This window comes from Anastrepha ludens, chromosome 2 (assembly GCF_028408465.1).
Source record: "Anastrepha ludens isolate Willacy chromosome 2, idAnaLude1.1, whole genome shotgun sequence".
Lineage (NCBI taxonomy): Eukaryota > Metazoa > Arthropoda > Insecta > Diptera > Tephritidae > Anastrepha > Anastrepha ludens.
The window spans coordinates 119,549,842-119,568,818 of record NC_071498.1 but is presented as its reverse complement, the minus strand read 5'-3'; the positions used below and the strand labels follow the sequence as shown (position 1 = coordinate 119,568,818).

The 18,977-nt window shown below is 37.8% G+C and overlaps 1 protein-coding gene across 1 annotated transcript in view; it reads right to left on the bottom strand.

The window, feature by feature from the left end:
- The window catches only part of LOC128871971 (cation-independent mannose-6-phosphate receptor), a 188,819-nt gene that overhangs the window by 102,921 nt on the left and 66,921 nt on the right, over nt 1–18,977 (bottom strand). The window lies entirely within an intron of this gene.

The following is an 18,977-nucleotide window of genomic DNA, read 5'->3' as shown; positions in this document are numbered from 1 at the left end:
TTGAACCACCTATTTTTTTGAGAATAGTAACACAAATGACATGTCAAATGCGTTCATAATTTACTTAAAGGTTTGACATTTACGAAATGGGACGCTATACGCTTGAACAAAATTGGGAAATATTGAAAACCGTCCTAACGTATGGCGCAGAAGCGTGGACGATGACAACATCCGATGAAGCGACGCTTGGAGTGTTCGAGAGAAAGATTCTGCGTAAGATTTTTGGACCTTTGCACGTTGGCAACGGCGAATATCGCAGGCGATGGAACGATGAGCTGTATGAGCTTTACGGCGACATAGACATAGCGCAGCGAATAAAGATCCAGCGGCTTCGTTGGCTGGGTCATGTCGTCCGAATGGATACAAACGCTCCGGCTTTGAAAGTATTCGATGCGGTACCAGCTGGTGGTAGCAGAGGAAGAGGAAGGCCTCCTCTGCGTTGGAAAGATCAGGTGGAGAAGGACTTGGCTTCACTTGGTGTGCCCAACTGGCGCCGGTTAGCACGAGAAAGAAACGACTGGCACGCTTTGTTAAGCTCGGCCAAAATCGCGTAAGCGGTTATCGCGCCAATTAAGAAGAAGAAGATTTCCAAAGTAGTGAGTCTTCTTCTTTTCTGATTTTCACTTCGATGGCTACGTCAATAAGCAAAATTGTCGGATTTGGATCTCAGAAAATCCACACGTTACTGTAGAGAAGCAAATGCATCCACAGCGAGTCACTGTTTGGTGCGGTTTTTGGTCTGGCGGTATCATCATTTTTTTTTTTTTTCGAAAATGAGCGAGGAGCCGCAGTTACAGTAAATGGCGAGCGTTACCGTGACATGCTCAACGAGCTGTTTCCAAAAATTGAAGAGGATGACATGGACGACATTTGGTTTCAACAGGACGGTGCAACTTGTCACACTACCAAAGTTACACTTGAACTTTTGGCTACCGTTTTTGAAAACCGAATAATCAGCCGAAATTCCAATATCGATTGGCCGCCTCGGAGCTGTGATTTAAGCCCGTTATTTTTGTTGGGAGCCGTTAGGGACAAATGCGAATCATCCAGAGACGATTGATGTTTTAAAACACGAAATCGAACTTGGCATTCATGAAATTGGAGCCCAAACAATCGAAAATGTGCTTAAAAATTGGGTTGATCGAATGGCCTACTGTAAAGCCAGTCGTGGCAGTCATTTGAACGATATTATTTTTCGTTCATAAATGACAATGTTCGATCTTCAAAATAAAAAATAAAAAAATTGAAAAAATGTTGATTAGTTTTTTTTATAGCCAATTCAAAAAGCAAATTTTACATGGCCTACCCTGTATATGTGAGATACCGGCCGAAACATTGGAAAGAGTATGCCAAAAATTGGATTAAGCGGATGGACCATTTGAATATACTTTTTTATTGCGTTACCAAAGAAGAAATGTGCAAAGAAATGCTGTGATTACAGACTTGCAAGCTTGATGAGTCCTTCATTAAAAATATATTTGAAAATTATACACAAAAGAATTTGCAAGAAGTGTGAATCGGCAATGGGAGAAACTAAAGAAAGCACGGGAGCACGAGAAGAACTATTTCGCATTCACGCATAAGTTGAAAACTGCAGACACGTCCACCAAAATCTGTTTATGTGCTGCATACATAGATTTTGAAAAAGCAATTGACACAATCTGCTCAAAAAGATTCCACAAAACATGAAAAATCGATACAAATGAAATTAAGGGGCAGATAACTGTAAAATTTCGAAAAAAAAAATGTTCATAAAATGTTAATATAATCCTTTAAGAATATGTCAAAAAGTTTTTAGAATGTAAATTTAAGTATTTCTTATATTATAGATCGTCAACCGTGACGACTCTATTCTTTGCGTTTGAGCGCTGGGAGAGGTGTAGTTACGTTGCCGACTTTAGACGAGTGCTCCTCAAAACTATATTTGTCGAATTGGCGTACACGATAACTCGAAAAGTTATTGACCGCTCTCCCTGAAATTTTACACACATCTTTTTTATGGTATTAGTTTCTATGTGAATTTTTCGAAAAACATTTTCGAAAAAATAATTTTTTCGATGAAAAAATAGTAGGAAAATTCGCTATAAAATTAATTTTTTTTTTTTGAAGCATTTTATTCTGCGAATTTTTTTTTTCATTTTTGTTTAATTCATATAGAAGTTATGACATTAATAAACAAAAAAAATTTTGGTTTTTTGTATTCAGGTCACTGACGCCGATGCTACAATGCCCGCCGATTGAGAAGCCCCGCTGCGACCTTCCTGGAAGAATTGAGTGTACATCCGCCATTTTAAATGATTAAAATAAAAAAAAAAATTATAATATATTATCTTAATGTATAAATAAACTGAGTGCCAATTTTGAAAAAAAATATATTGACTTCTTCATTTTAAATAATTTTAATGAAAATCAGGGAAAATATGGCCGTTTACAGGTATCTGTCCCCTTAAATGTAAAAGAATCTTTATTGGCAGCAGGCTGGAAAAGTAAATATAAACAATGAAACTACGAACACAATACCTTTACTAAGAGGGATTAAACAAATAGGCATTGTCTCGCCATGACTATTTAACATCTACTCTAACAGAATCTTCCAAGAAGGACCACAAGGGTTAGCAGCTGGCATTAAGGTGAATAAGATAAATTTTAAGAACATCAGACACGCTGACGATACAACCCTCTTAGCACACAGTCTAAGTGCTCTACCAACAAGAACTAGTCAATGCTGTTACGCTTTGCAGTAAAAACTTCGATTTAAAAATAAAGGTAATAGAACTAAATATAATATAGGTATTACAGGGTGCGGCACTCGAAGTGCAACCACTAAAGAAGCCATAAATTTTTTTTGGAAAATTACTTTTATTTAATTCAAAGTAAAAAATGTGTAAAAATAATAATAGGACTATGAATAAGTTCGTGCGGTTTTTTTTCGAAATTTGAAACTTTATTGACGTAAAATGGTTACAAATTTAATATTCAAAAAAAAGTCCATCGCTTACTACTACTTTTTCCCATCTTTCTGGCAATTCACGGATTCCCTTTGTGAAAAATTCGGTCGGTTTTGCCGCAATCCACGAATCGATCCATTTTTTGACTTCATCGTAATTACAGAAGTGCTGGTCAGCCAGGCCATGTTGCATCGATCGGAAGAGATAGTAATCGGATGGCGCGAGGTCTGGACTATACGGCGGGTGGGGTAGGACATCCCATTTGAGCGTTTCTAAGTATGTTTTGACCACTTGTGCAACATGTGGCCGAGCATTGTCATGTTGCAAAATAACTTTGTCGTGTCTATCGGCGTATTGCGGCCGTTTTTCTCGCAGTGCTCGGCTCAAACGCATCAATTGTCGTCGGTAGACATCCCCCGTAATCGTTTCATTCGGTTTCAGTAGCTCATAATACACAACACCCAGCTGGTCCCACCAGATACACAGCATAACCTTCAGGCCATGAATATTCTGCGCCGACGTCGATGTTGAAGCATGGCCAGGGTATCCATACGTTGCCCGACGTTTTGGATTGTCGTAATGGACCCACTTTTCATCGCCAGTCACAATTCGATGCAAAAAACCCTTTCTTTTGTGCCGTTGAAGCAGTTGTTCGCATGCCATAAAACGGCGTTCAACGTCTCTTGGCTTCAATTCATACGGCACCCAATGGCCTACCTTTCGGATCATTCCCATGGCTTTTAAACGTTTGGAAATGGTTGATTGATCAACTCCCAAAGTTTTTGCAACCTCTTCTTGCGTTTGAGCCGGATCTTGATCGAGCAATTCCTCCAATTCGGTATCCATGAACTTTGGCGGCGCACCCTCGCGTTCTTCGTCTTCCAAGCCAAAATCACCACTTTTAAAGCGTGCAAACCACTTCTGGCACGTTCGCTCAGATAGAGCATGCTCACCATAAACTTCCACCAAGATACGATGACTTTCGGCTGCTTTTTTCTTCATATTAAAATAATGAAGAAGAATTCCCCGCAAAAACACATTATTTGGCACGAAATTCGACATTTTCAAGTGTGGTAAAAATATTGTTGTTTACGCTTCAAATAAAAAACTTATACTGACGTTTGTGCCTTACGACAGTAGCTCTCCAATGAATGTTTGGAAATGTGGATCGATGGAATAATAATCAAGTTACGCCATCTGTTGTAAAACCGCACGAACTTATAAATAGACCTATTACAAAATTAAGAATCAATTTACTTTTGCTCGATATGACCACCTTTAGCCTTGACTACGGTCTTGACACGGTCCAGAACCGAATCGTAAGCTGCCCGAATGTGGCTTACAGGTATTTTGGTCAACTCGCAGACAATGGCTTTTTACAGCGCCTCGAGACTGGTGAATCTTTTAGTTCGGACCTTGTTCTCCAAAATGACCTAAAGAAAGTAATCCATCAGATTCGCGCATGGGGAATTTCAGAGCCATTGTGTGAACGTTCACTCGAACTTTGTAAGACGGTGCCGAGTCCAGTTGATTCGTCCAAGGTCTGCCACCGAAATGTTTGTCTGCCCACGGCTTCAAAGCAACCTTCAGAATACTTTCCCGATAATATTTCGCATTTACCTTGACGCCAGGCTCGATGAAAACGATTGGAGATCGCCAATATGTGGTTACAGTGGGCCAAACCATTACCTGTGGCGGGTGCTGCCTCCTAGGGGCCAATCGATGACGCGAATTCTCGTATGAACGGTCGGTCAAATAAACCCTATCGTTTTGGAAATTTACGAATTGCTCAAATTGAAAAATTTTCTCGTCAGAAAACTCAATGTTCGGAAATTTACCGCTTTCGGCTAAGCGAAGCAATTCCTTCGCTCTCTCAAGTCTGACTTGTTGCTGCTTTGCAAAGCTTTGGTGTGAGATCATGCGCCGTTTGGATCTTGTACGGCTTGACTTTCAGATCAGATATTTTCAGTTCTTTCGCCATTTGATTAGCACTTCATCGGGTATTTCGCTGAGGTCACTTCTTCACATTTTAAAGCATTTCACGTGGCGTTGCATTCTTTTGATAACCACCTCCATGTCATTGCGCGATGCTACCAGTAACAAGTAATTGTGACAAGTAATGGTGCGATAAACAAAAACTTTATTTACTTTAATGTGCTCGAGCTCACTATTGTGATTTTCCAGCCAAATGTAATGCAATCACACTATTACGTTTCAAATACATGATTGATTTTCTTTTTTCGCGTTTACGTTCGGCAAAATGCTTCCGCGCGCTTGTAAACAATACTCTGAACTGTCATTTAGCCAACTAACAGACAGCTGAGGCCCGTGCATCAGCTGCGCCAGGGATATGAAATTGGTTACACTTCGAGTGCCGGACCCTGTATATAAAATGAGCAGAAGAAACATCTATACTGATACAAGCTTAGCAGCAATCAATGGCATGTCCATAGAAAGAGTGAAAAATTTCGAATACTTAAGGTACTTGACCACCTTATAAGTTTAAAAAAATTAATTAAATTTTTTTTTTTTACATTTTTTCAATCCTTATACTTTTAAAAATCATCACCTGAAACTGTTTTTTTAAATTCGAATTCTAGCAAAGTGAAATCAGTGAAAATGTGCAGGCGCATCCTGCACTCATTACTTGCTGACTCAGCGGAAAGAAAATAGCAAGTTTTAACTTTAAACGCGTTTTTCCAGAAATTACTTTTTTTCGAATGGCGGACACTTTATCTCCGAAACTGCTTAGCCGATTTTAATGATTTTGGTCTTGTTTTATTTGTTAAGATGTTTTGTATGCCAATTTACCACATTTTGCAAAAAAAAAGTTAATAAAGTATTGCTTTTTAAGCATAACATTGTGAAAAACAGGGGTGTTTTCTTAACTTTTTTTCAAACATCCGCCATTTTTTTATTATTTTTTTTTTTTGTCAGTTTGTGGTAAATTCTCACGCAAGGAACCTTCCTTTTGAAAATTTTGTTTCTCTCTTTTGTTTTAGAATTACCATTTCTAAGATTAACTGTCCGCCGCAAGACATGATTTTCTTCAGGCCTCGACTTTGGCGCCTCCTGGATATATGTTAAAAAAAGAAATTTTAAAAAATCAATTTTTTTTTGTATTATATAAGCTCTAAATAAAAATTAAAAAAAAAATTTATTTTAATATATTATACAGAACATGAAAAAAAAATTATTGAATATGTTGTACTTTTTAATAGGACTATGAATAAGTTCGTGCGGTTTTTTTTCGAAATTTGAAACTTTATTGACGTAAAATGGTTACAAATTTAATATTCAAAATATTGTCCATCGCTTACTACTACTTTTTCCCATATTTCTGGCAATTCACGGATTCCCTTTGTGAAAAATTCGGTCGGTTTTGCCGCAATCCACGAATCGATCCATTTTTTGACTTCATCGTAATTACGGAAGTGCTGGTCAGCCAGGCCATGTTGCATCGATCGGAAGAGATAGTAATCGGATGGCGCAAGGTCTGGACTATACGGCGGGTGGGGTAGGACATCCCATTTGAGCGTTTCTAAGTATGTTTTGACCACTTGTGCAACATGTGGCCGAGCATTGTCATGTTGCAAAATAACTTTGTCGTGTCTATCGGCGTATTGCGGCCGTTTTTCTCGCAGTGCTCGGCTCAAACGCATCAATTGTCGTCGGTAGACATCCCCCGTAATCGTTTCATTCGGTTTCAGTAGCTCATAATACACAACACCCAGCTGGTCCCACCAGATACACAGCATAACCTTCAGGCCATGAATATTCTGCGCCGACGTCGATGTTGAAGCATGGCTAGGGTATCCATACGTTGCCCGACGTTTTGGATTGTCGTAATGGACCCACTTTTCATCGCCAGTCACAATTCGATGCAAAAAACCCTTTCTTTTGTGCCGTTGAAGCAGTTGTTCGCATGCCATAAAACGGCGTTCAACGTCTCTTGGCTTCAATTCATACGGCACCCAATGGCCTACCTTTCGGATCATTCCCATGGCTTTTAAACGTTTGGAAATGGTTGATTGATCAACTCCCAAAGTTTTTGCAACCTCTTCTTGCGTTTGAGCCGGATCTTGATCGAGCAATTCCTCCAATTCGGTATCCATGAACTTTGGCGGCGCACCCTCGCGTTCTTCGTCTTCCAAGCCAAAATCACCACTTTTAAAGCGTGCAAACCACTTCTGGCACGTTCGCTCAGATAGAGCATGCTCACCATAAACTTCCACCAAGATACGATGACTTTCGGCTGCTTTTTTCTTCATATTAAAATAATGAAGAAGAATTCCCCGCAAAAACACATTATTTGGCACGAAATTCGACATTTTCAAGTGTGGTAAAAATATTGTTGTTTACGCTTCAAATAAAAAACTTGTACTGACGTTTGTGCCTTACGACAGTAGCTCTCCAATGAATGTTTGGAAATGTGGATCGATGGAATAATAATCAAGTTACGCCATCTGTTGTAAAACCGCACGAACTTATAAATAGACCTATTAGCTTTCCAAGGTGGTCAAGTACCTTAAGTTGAAACTTCTAGGACAACATTCATTAAGTACAAAAAAAGTCCTCAATAAGCATGACCTAAGTATGAAACTGAAAATTCGATTTGTTAAATGTTAGGTATTATCTGTCGTACTCTATGCTATGGAGATATGGACCAGTGCTGCCAGTTTAGCAATTTAGTTGCTAGATCTGGCAACTTTTAGAAAAATTTGCAACTTTTCTTTATAAAATGCTATTAGCCACAAATCTAGCAACTTTTTATTTTTTCTTAGCAATTTTAGCAATTTTGTTATAAAAAACGCAAATTTTATATTTTTCTTCAGAGTTTTTTCATTTTTTATACCTTTTTGTCATCGATTGCACAAATTACGATGAAAGCAGTTCGCAAAGATATCGGAACATGTATTTATTTCAGTGGTTCGTTTATATGAACAACTTTATTGTGTATGGTAACTCTTTGAATTTGTTTGGTGATAGCAAAGCGATCAAAATGCCAAAAGTCTACAAGCAAAATTTTCGTGATGCCTGGCTTCAAGACGAGGAGTTTAAGCAATGGATTCGCAAGGATTGCACTGATCCAACGCGAGCATATTGTGCCTACTGCAAATCCTCAATAGGCGCAAAGCTTTTTGACATTCGCCACCACGCTGCCTCAAAAAAACATGTAGCTGTGATGGGCGCATGTACCCAGAAAAATAAGTTGCATTTCGTTCCAAAGTCGACCAAAACGCAGGAGCAGGAAGCAGCACTATGTCTGCATATTGCCAAACACTCAGCGATTGCGACAAGTGATCATTTGTCGAACTTGTGTGTTGAGCAGTTTTCAGCTTGCAAAGCTGCTGCAAATATAAAACTAGGCAGAACGAAGTGCACCTACATCACTAAAAATGTACTGGCAATGCATTTTATTAGCGATTTAAGAAGCGACATCGGAGACTCAGGCTTTAGTCTTCTATTGGACGAGTCTACTGACATCAGCGTCGAAAAAATTCTTGGTAAGCTTTTTGTCTAAGTAAATATTAGCTTGTATATACATGTATTTATGTTAATTAATATGTAATTGTAAATATTGTTAAATCTTAAGGAGTTGCTATTTGTTACTTCAGTAAGAGTAAATGAGATGTAGTATCAACGTTTCTAGGACTCGAGCAAATCGATGCTGGAGACGCCATTTCCATAGCAGATGCTGTAAAAAGCTTGCTTTTATCAAATAATTTAAAAATATCCAATTTAATTGGCATAGGCACAGACAACGCTAATGTAATGACTGGCTCCAAAAAGAGTGTATACACAGAGTTGAGGAAATCAGTTCCCTCTCTGAAACTTTTAAAATGTGTATGTCATTCAGTTCAACTAGCTGTTACAAAGTCGTGCACAAAAGTTTTACCGGACAACCTGGAATTTCTTGTGCATGAGACTTAGTCCTGGTTTTCGAAAAGTTGTAGTCGCCAATTAAATTATAAAAAGGTGTATCAATGCATAAATGATAACAAGGTACACATACAAATATATGTATTAACCAAAAATAATCCGAATTGTGATTGTCTATAACTAATGTATTAAAAATGGATAGATACAGTAAAACTTTGTTGTTTTGTGTGTGTAATTGTTAAATGCCTGTTTTCTTTGATTTTCCTATTTTAAACTAATCGCTTTTTTTTATTTAATACAATAGAATCCCTTAAAAATACCGAGAGTATGTGACACAAGATGGTTGTCGATAGAGAGTGCGGTTTCTCGTATCGTGGATCAGTGGACGGAGCTGAAGCTGCATTTCGAGTTAGCAGCTACTACTGAAAAGTGTCACAAAGCTCACATTCTAAACGGATTGTATAAAGACGATACAAATATCTGTATTTGGTGTTTTTAAAGCCAACTCTAAAAGAGATGCAAAGTCTTAATAAAAACTTCCAAGCACGGAATGGAAACCCAACCCAATTACTTTCCGATGTAATTGTGGCCATAAATTCGCTTAAATCTAAAATAATACCACCAGATCATGAAATTAACATTTTAGAAGATGATTTGGAAAATGCAGCAGTGCCTAATATGTATTTGGGCTATGCTTTTGAGCAAAAAATTAAAGAGGCTCAATTTCTATCACAGGAGCTGGAAATTAGAAAAATTTGCATGGAATTTGTTAAAGAATTAATAATCCAACTACGTGAAAGGTAATATGGGAATTTTGGTTTAAGTTCATATCTTACAATAATTTTTTTACAATTTCTAGGTTGCCAGATAATATAGAAATAATGCAACTGGTAAATTTATTTTCTGTACAAAACATGCTAAAAGTTTCAAAAAGTAAAGAAATTTTCAAAGTATTAGAATATTTTGAATGTAAAAACATTGAAAATATTCAATTGCAAATTGAAAAAATTAATTTTATAAAATGGGAGTTTGTAGAGGACACCAGCAAATTTTGGACGGAAGTTATTAAGTACAAAGACGCTGGAAATAATAATCCGTTTAGCGACTTAGCGGAATTCGCCTTAAAAATTCTTTCTCTGCCGTGGTCGAATGCAGAAGTTGAGCGGATATTCTCACAAATGAACATCGTTAAGAGCAAATTACGCAACGCCATGAGCCTTAAAACATTAAATGCAATAATGTATATAAGGTAAGACTTAATTTTGAATAATTTTCACCAAAATACAAATGGAACATATTTAACTTCGAATATTATTACAGATATGGACTAGAAAGACATGGCAAATGTTGCCATAATTATGTCCTGCCAAATGAATATTTGAGTCAAATAACAAGCAGTGAAAAATATTCTGATGTATGTGAAGCTGACGAGCTAGACAATATTTTAAGTATCCTTTAGTTTAAGACTGATTTAGTTTATAAATTGATTAAGTAATGAATTTTAAATGTAAATTGTTTGGTTTTTTTTTATTTTTAAGTGTTTTCAGTAATAATTTCTACGTTTCATTAAATAAATATGTACATTTGTTGAAAATTAAGATTTTAATGGCTTAGCAATTTTTCTAGCAATTTTCAGAAAATTTTTAGCAACTTTTAGCAATTTTTCTTCAAAAATCTAGCAATTTTAGCTTGGAAGATTCTGGCAGCACTGATATGGACTATAAAAGCCACTGACATAAATAAAATAGAAACATTTGAGATGTGGATACATGAGTACAGAAGACTTATTAAAATATGGACCTGAACCGATAGAGTAGTAAATGTTGAAGTACTGCGTAGAACCCAACTTGATCGTGATTTTCTTTCTACGATTAAAGAATAAATGCCATGTACTTCAACTAATTCTGCAAAGAAAAAAAGCAGGCTCACAATATGGGTTCTGTGAGACGGTGCGTTATCATGGTGCAAGATCCATGAGTTTTCTTTACACAAATTGGGCCGTTTCATATGCACATTTTCTGTCAAACGTCGCATAACTTTCAAATAATATTCTTTATTTACCGTAGAACCATTTGGAACGAATTCCGAGTGCACAACACCATCACAATCAAAGAAAACGAGTAGAATGACTCTCCCTTTTGACCGACTTTGAAGTGTTTTTTTTTGGGTTTCGGCTCATGTGGATAGCACCATTCAGCCGCCTGTTGACTGGTTTGCATGTCAAACTCATATGATGCGCTGGATAAACATTTGGTCCGAATTCACTTGCTCAATCATCTCTTCAGCCACCTTCTTCCGCGTGCCCACCATGCCCAATTGATGGTGTAAAATGTTGCGAATTGATTCGTAAACCACGCTAAGGTCACGAGCTACCTCCTTCAAACTTAAATGGTGGCTTGCCTGCACCATTTCCTTAACTTTGTCGACGTTGTCATCCGTTGAGGACGGAAAAGGCTTATACTACTCGTAGACCCGTGTTTTTGATAAAGCACACTCGCCATGGGCTTCCTGCAACATTTTCAATGATTCGGCACATGAAATCCCGTTCAAAACACAAAATTCAAGACAAATGTTCGATATTTGTATCCATAGTGAAAATAGCAGAACACACCTGCCGTTGACAATTGGATTCATTGATGAATCTCAGAAGATCTAGAAGAGGAAGAATATTAACTTTATCCATACTCAGTACATCGCACCCCAACAGTTTAAGTCTGACCCTAGAAAACGCCGGACAGCTACAGAGAAAATGTTCCGCAGTGTCCACATTTTCAAGGCAGGATAGGCATATTGGGTCGCTAATGATTCCCATGGTAGCCATATGCTGACTACAGGTGTTTTGCCTTGCGATTACACCCACTATTACCCTTGAGTTCTCGGTACTAAGTTTTAGGAGAAAGATCGGTAATTTCCTGTTTGGTTCTTTCTTAAAGCACTTGGCTACTCCGCAGGAGCCCAACTCAGATCAAAGTCTTTAATGGGTAGACCTCATGAAGTCGTTAATCCATAATAGAATTGATGCAGAATTGGCACCTGGAAAGAGATCCTGGTGGCATGCTTGCAGAGCCTTCATTAGCCAGTTTATCAGCCAACTCGTTCCCTGTGTCCAGGCACCGACATAAGAAAAACTTTGTTGTGTTTTGCAACACTATTCATTTTTGTCTTACACTGACCGACTAATTTTGAAGAGCAGCTTGACTGTCACTACAAATTCCAATACTATTACCGCGCGACATTTCTCAATTATCCAATACTCTACATTCAAGAAAGCATAGGCTTCCGTTAAAAATACCGTAGCCATCTATCGCGTAGGTTACGAGTCTTAGTATTTTATTTCTCTAAGTACCATCCAGATCCGCTACCATCACTCGGCTTGCATCTGTCGGCGTAGAAAGTGTGCTGAAATCCCATTAGTATGTTCCCTGGACTCACCCATTGATCTTTATCTGGGATCAAACCATCATACTTTCTACCAAAGTTAATGTAAGGCACCAGATTGCCCGCTGGCGTCGAGAAAAATGTGCACCACTCCGACAACTGGTGGCAACGATTTATCGTTTGCCCAGACTCCGTTTACATTGAGCCTGTACGCCGCCTTCATCGCTTTTTTTCTCGAATTTGAACGCATAGAGGTTGTAAGTTCTAGATGGTATTAAGGGCTTGTTTTTTTGCCCTTCACTGCTGTATTGGAAGAAATCATTTACCATTTCCTTAGTCTTTCAATTTACGTGTGCTGTTTATAAGTTGCTAACCTGATATTAAGATGGAAGTTCCAGCTATGCGCTATTTCTAAAACCAAAACCAAAAACAACAAGTAACCACTCGCTTCTCCATATTGTACATAACAATACCTTACTTATACCTTACTTAGAAAAATCCTAGAGGATACGACTATGACCAAATCTTCGAACTCAACTGTAATCCCATTTTACCTAAGAATTTCCAGTTTGCAAATCCATTGTTCCCATCCCTTTATATTATTCCCAAGTCGTACTTATTGAAGGTGGTTGAACTACAGGCATTGATTTCGTGATTGGCAAAGTGGCCTGCTTCTTTGTTGTTGTTTTGTTTGATTGTATACTTTTGGAAATTTTTACAGTTAGTCCACTAAACAACAAAAACTAAAGTGGAACTACCTTCAATAGATTTCCCAGCCACTGACAACTAATTTCGTTTGTATTGCCATTTTTCTTTTGACTATGGCCAGGACAAATATTTATTCTTTAAAAGGCATTAAAAATCCCACTATTAGAAAATCTATAAGTTGGAAAAGCCCCATTATTTCACAGATGTTAACTATTCGCTTCACAGAAACCAAGAGTTTGTTTCAAAGAAGGTAATAAACATTTGGGAAAACTACCAAAGAGCCTTAGAAAATTTGCAAGCATAATTTTCTATGGGCAGTGCCATATCTACATACATACATACATACAAACGTTCAGCAACCCTCGCAGGTAGACAGATGGGATACCTGAGATAACTGCGGTATGCGCGAATCAGGGTATAAATACGGCATACAAACTGCTACTGAAATTAGTTTAAAATCTTTTTACGAGGATAACACAACTAGCAAAGCGCAAAATACGCAGACATCTCACCAGCATGGACTATCTAGAGCGATTTGTACATTTTAAACCACCGAAGTGTGTTTTCTTATTCGCTTTATTCTTCGCCGTACAAGTCTTATACGTCAAGGGCAACTTAACGGCGAAGGATTGCAAAGCACTAAACACCAACTCTTCTTGTCAATGCTCGAGGCAACCAAACGGTTTTCAACTCGAGTGCGCCGCACCTGAATCCCGTGGCAAGTTCGACATTCACATCAAACCAGGAAAATATGTAAAGATCGAATGTAACAACACTAAAGCGAACGAATATGAGAGTTTACCATCTATGAAAATTGGTGATAGTGGAATCGTACATTTTAAATATTGTCCCTTACCGGAAGGCAAACCAATAGTAGAGCTACTTACACACTTTGGTATACCAAACGTCGTTTACCTCACGTACGCCACTGACGAGCAAAGCGCCAACATAACGACGGATCATCTAAGTGGTCTGGGGTATTTGCAAAATTTTAAACTAAGTACGAAATCAATGAAAAACCCGGCAGATTATTTAGTTCGTAACCCAAGTAATCTCATTTGGTTAGAACTGCACGCTGAAAATCGTACTTTGAGCGAAAGCTTTTTAGAACCACTACCAAATTTAGAATATCTGGATTTGGGCAACAACTTTTTGGAACACCTACCAAATGGCGTATTTAAAAATCAACATAAACTAGAGCTTCTCAATTTACGAAACAATAATTTGCGTCAACTTAATAAGGAAGTTTTTCGTGGCGTCAACGCTCTAACTGTATTAGATCTGCAGTCTAATGAAATTGAGAGTTTGGAACATGATGTGTTCTCGCTACTCAGCAATATGACGAGCTTAGACCTAAATAGCAATCGAATTCACGAATTACCCGCGGGACTATTTACAGCAAACGAGCACCTCACAGTATTCAGGCTCAAGAACAACAAAGTACCACTGAAAAGTTTGCCAACAGGATTATTCGCGAATTTGCCAAATTTGGAGGAGGTGCACATCAGCTGTGGTTTGGAAACCCTACCCATGGATCTGTTTATCAACTCAACTAAAATTACTAGTCTTAACATGAACAAGAATCTGCTGACAAAACTGCCGAGAAACTTGCTCAATGATCAGCGGAAGCTCCTCAGTCTTGACCTATCACACAATCGACTGCAATCACTACCAGACACACTCTTCCAAAACACAAAAAATCTGCGCGTGCTGAAATTATCACACAATCAACTCGTCGAGATATCAAGGTAGGTCTTTGCTAAACTACAACTGACACCAACTTCAATAAATTTTTATGTGAATTAATTCAAACCTTTGCGAATTTATTCAAACCTGTTTTTGTTTCACTTTTTTCAGTGAGCTATTCCGCCCATTAGCCAATCTCGAGCATTTGCATTTGAACAACAATAACTTGGTTAACATCAGCTTCAACGCTTTTCGTGACACAGTCAACCTGAAATTTCTGCACTTAGAAAATAACCAAATCGATCTCGCCAACGCCAATGGCCTTATTGATAATACCAGCTCGCCATTCCGATATTTATTTAAACTCGAAGAACTTAATCTACGCAATAACAATATAAAGTATATGCACAAGGACTGGAGAACACGGCTGCTCGCGCTACGTAAACTCGATCTCAGCTATAACAAAATTCATGCCTTCGCAGATCACGACCTGCGTTTCATCAGTAGAAATGGGATTGAATTTAATCTCACGCATAATCTCATACAGCAAATCGACTTCAAAACCATTCAGAACTTTATTTTATTCAATGACGCTAAACCAATTCTCATCGATCTTAATAACAATCCAATCTACTGCGATTGCGTACTATTCCGCTTTCTACAATTTATCATCGACGATTCTAAGAAGTTGACTCAAATTAAAATCATGGCAAATAATTTAAAGTGTGTGGGTCCGTCAACGCTGAAGGGGAAAGACGTAATGGGTCTCAGCTTAACGGAGTTATTTTGCCCGCTGGATGAAGAATTTACGCAAGTGAAACTATGTCCGAATAACTGCGAGTGTTTGGTGCGTCCGTTTGATCAGATACTTTTCATGAACTGCTCGCACAGCAACATGTTGCATCTGCCACAATTACCACACTTACCCGAACTCAAAGGCATCGTGCTAAATGTGGCGCATAACAGACTTACGGAGCTACCGCTTAACACTACAACTGGATATGCTGATGTTCTAGCACTGCAAGCGTCCGGAAATCAATTGCAAAGCATCGAAGTTGGTAACTTACCGAACAAATTGCAGTACTTGGATGTACGACACAACCAGTTGCAGCGACTCAATGCGAGTCTTGTGGATTTCCTCAATAGTAGCACTAGGCTACAGACAGTTTACCTCGCACACAACCCATGGATATGTGATTGTGAGGCAAAGCCATTGGTGGAGTTTGCAAGAAATGTAGCAGAACGACCGAAATTCGCTGAACAAGATATGGACCACATGCGTTGCATTGTAAACTCATCGGAAATCAGTCTCAGATTTATGAAGAATGTATCCGACAACAAAATATGTCCAATTGAAAGCCATTGTTTGCTTCACTACTTTTTAGTTATGCTGATACTAGCACAAATTGCGGCCTTTTTTTGTGCACAAATATATGCGAACTACAAAATACGCGTTGAGCGTTCTTCCAATAAAAAATACTATACGATTGTCTTCTATACACAGCTTGACAAACCCTTCATCGATAGGCAGCTGGTAGCAGAACTTGATAAAGGTCCTATCAAATATAAGTTGTCTCTGTCTAAACGTGATTGGATTATTGGAAAATCTTCCACAAAGCAAGTCACGCGTTCAGTGGGTGAGTCGCGGCGTACAATGGTGGTGCTTTCGAAAAATTTTCTGAAAATGTTGTCAGACGAAAAAGTCTGCAAGGCGCACATACTTGAGTTATCCCCAAAGCGTAAACATTTGATAATTGTAATCCGCAATGACATAGATCGCATCGGAAGCTTAAACAAAAAAGTACAGAGGTGGTTTGCCAAGAGCACCTATATCAAATGGGGTAATCCATTATTCTGGCCTTATCTACGCGCCGCTTTACCTGAAGAACCTTGTATGGATGTAATGGAATCTGGATTGAAGATGATGGTTTAATAAATGAAATGCTGGATTCCGAACTGAAATTAATTGGTATGTCTAATGCAACTAACTTTGATGGCAGTTGAATGTTTGTTAAGAAATTCGAAATGCCTTTATGTACTTGAAAAGTAAAATATAATTTTCGAATTTAAAAAAATAAACGTAACGAAAACGCAAGTTATGAGAATTTCATTAAAATGGGAGTGGAGTATTTATTAGTTTGGGGAAAAAGGAATCCACTATTTTCTCGATAGATGGCTGTAGAGATCAAACAATATATAGTTTGCGCTCCTTCACTGGTTTTTGTTTGCTCCATTCAGTTTCATATTTCTCGAAGAGGTTTCTTATTCAAGTTAAGAAACACTTGCAGCTGAGTAGACAGAACTCGAAGGAGGAACAATAAATACGGCAACATCATTCATATCCTTATGTGAAATCAACTACTGTTTAAAAAGGGGGAAAGTGCGAAATAAAGAAATGCTCAGGCAATAGAGCAATTAGAATTCGTTCACTGTGTAGCAAATGTACATGCCGAAGGCGCTCAATAAAGAAATCATTCATCTGCAAGAAATGTCTTATTCAATGATTGAATGAATATTTTTTTGTATTATCAGTATAATTTTTATAATAAATATTAAATTTAAAATGCAGACATTGGAAGTTTATATATATTAAATAATTACTTCCAATGCAAAGTTGTCAAAAATGCACCTTTTGGTAGAAATAGGCATGCACAAAATCGTGGTAGAAATAGTGTTAATATGAGAAGGGACTCCCTAGTTTTCTAATCCGCACACAATGTTACAACAGTTATTGGTCTTAATTCAAGTACTGAGCTGGATGTAGTAGCTACGAATAAGTGGTTACCTCTTGCGTCCTTTAAACCTTCTGTAACTGAGGATAATATAATTTCTTATGTTGCTAAAAATTCAAACATTGATAAAAATCAGATTCTATGTATTAAGCTGATAAAAAAGGGTACTGATTTCCATAGTTTAAAAAAAAAAAGTTAAGTTAGGGGTTCCATCATTGTTTGATCAAATTTTAAAACTATCCCTTTGCTGACGTCAGGGTCCGCCCTTTCAAATTTTTTCACAACGAAGATCCTCCAGGCAAAATAATTTAGTCAATTTCGATAGTACTTGTGCAATACTTAATCGTTTAAACATTTATTTTCAGAAAATGGGTGGCATTCGTACTAAGTCGGAGATTATTCACACCCGTAGCTCTCATTTAGATTTTGACTTTATCATTTTTGTTGAAACCTGGCTGAATGCTAACTTTTTTGACGAAGAATACTTTGACTCAAACTTATATATGTAGTGTTTTTCGAAAAGACCGAAATGTAGAAAGTACGGGTAGCTATTTAGGGGGTGGAGTTCTCATTGCAGTGGAACGTAAGCTATAAGCTCTCTATATCTCGCTTTTAAATAAGGATCCCATTCTTGATCAATTCTGTATTTGTGAGTCATCTCGATATGGCTATTTATACTTACTCTTATATTTACTTACCGCCTAATAGTAATTTTAATTTTTACAAGTAGCATACGGACAACATTGTTTCCCTAGTTCTAAATAAGGTTGATGATAACCATATTAGTGTTTTTGGAGATTTTAATTTTCCGAATGTTTCTTGGAGTACTAACTTCCATGGAACGCTTATCAACTTAAAAAACTTAAAAATAAGCTGAATAAGCCCAAACAAGCAATTTTTAGAATCTAGGAATGAATCTATCTTTAAAAATTACCTGCATTACTTAAAAAATTCAACTGTTTAAATACATTTTTGTACAGGAACTATATTCTTCGGAGTGAAGAGAATATTAAGTCTATGTTGCAAACGGAAATTATTCCGCTCGTTTGCCAGTGCAGTAACTCTGGCATCTCTTTAAATATTAAGAAATGTTTTCCTGTCACATTCGCCAAAACTCAAAATGTTTTCCAGTCAGCTTATATATATATATATAATTGGCGCGCACACCCTTTTTGGGTGTTTGGCCGAGCTCCTCCTCCTATTTGTGGTGTGCGTCTTGATGTTGTTCCACGAATGGACGGACCTACAGTTTTAAGCCGATATTTTTTATGAGGAGCTTTTTCCTCATAGTTTTCCGAACGGCAGATATTTTTTATGAGAAGCTTTTTCCTGGCAGAAATACACTCCGAGGTTTGCCATTGCCTGCCGAGGGGCGACCGCTATTAGAAAAATGTTTTTCTTAATTTTGGTGTTTTCACCGAGATTCGAACCGATGCTTTCTCTGTGGGAATTCCGAATGGTAGTCATGCACCAACCCATTCGGCTACGGCGGCGTCATCTTACATCATTGATAATACTTTACTTAAATCTGTTCATGAATTCAAAGATCTAGGGGTGATCTTTGACTCAAATATTTCATTCAAAAGTCACATTAACTTTATTGTGTCCACGTCTTACTCAATCTTAGGTTTCATACGGCGTA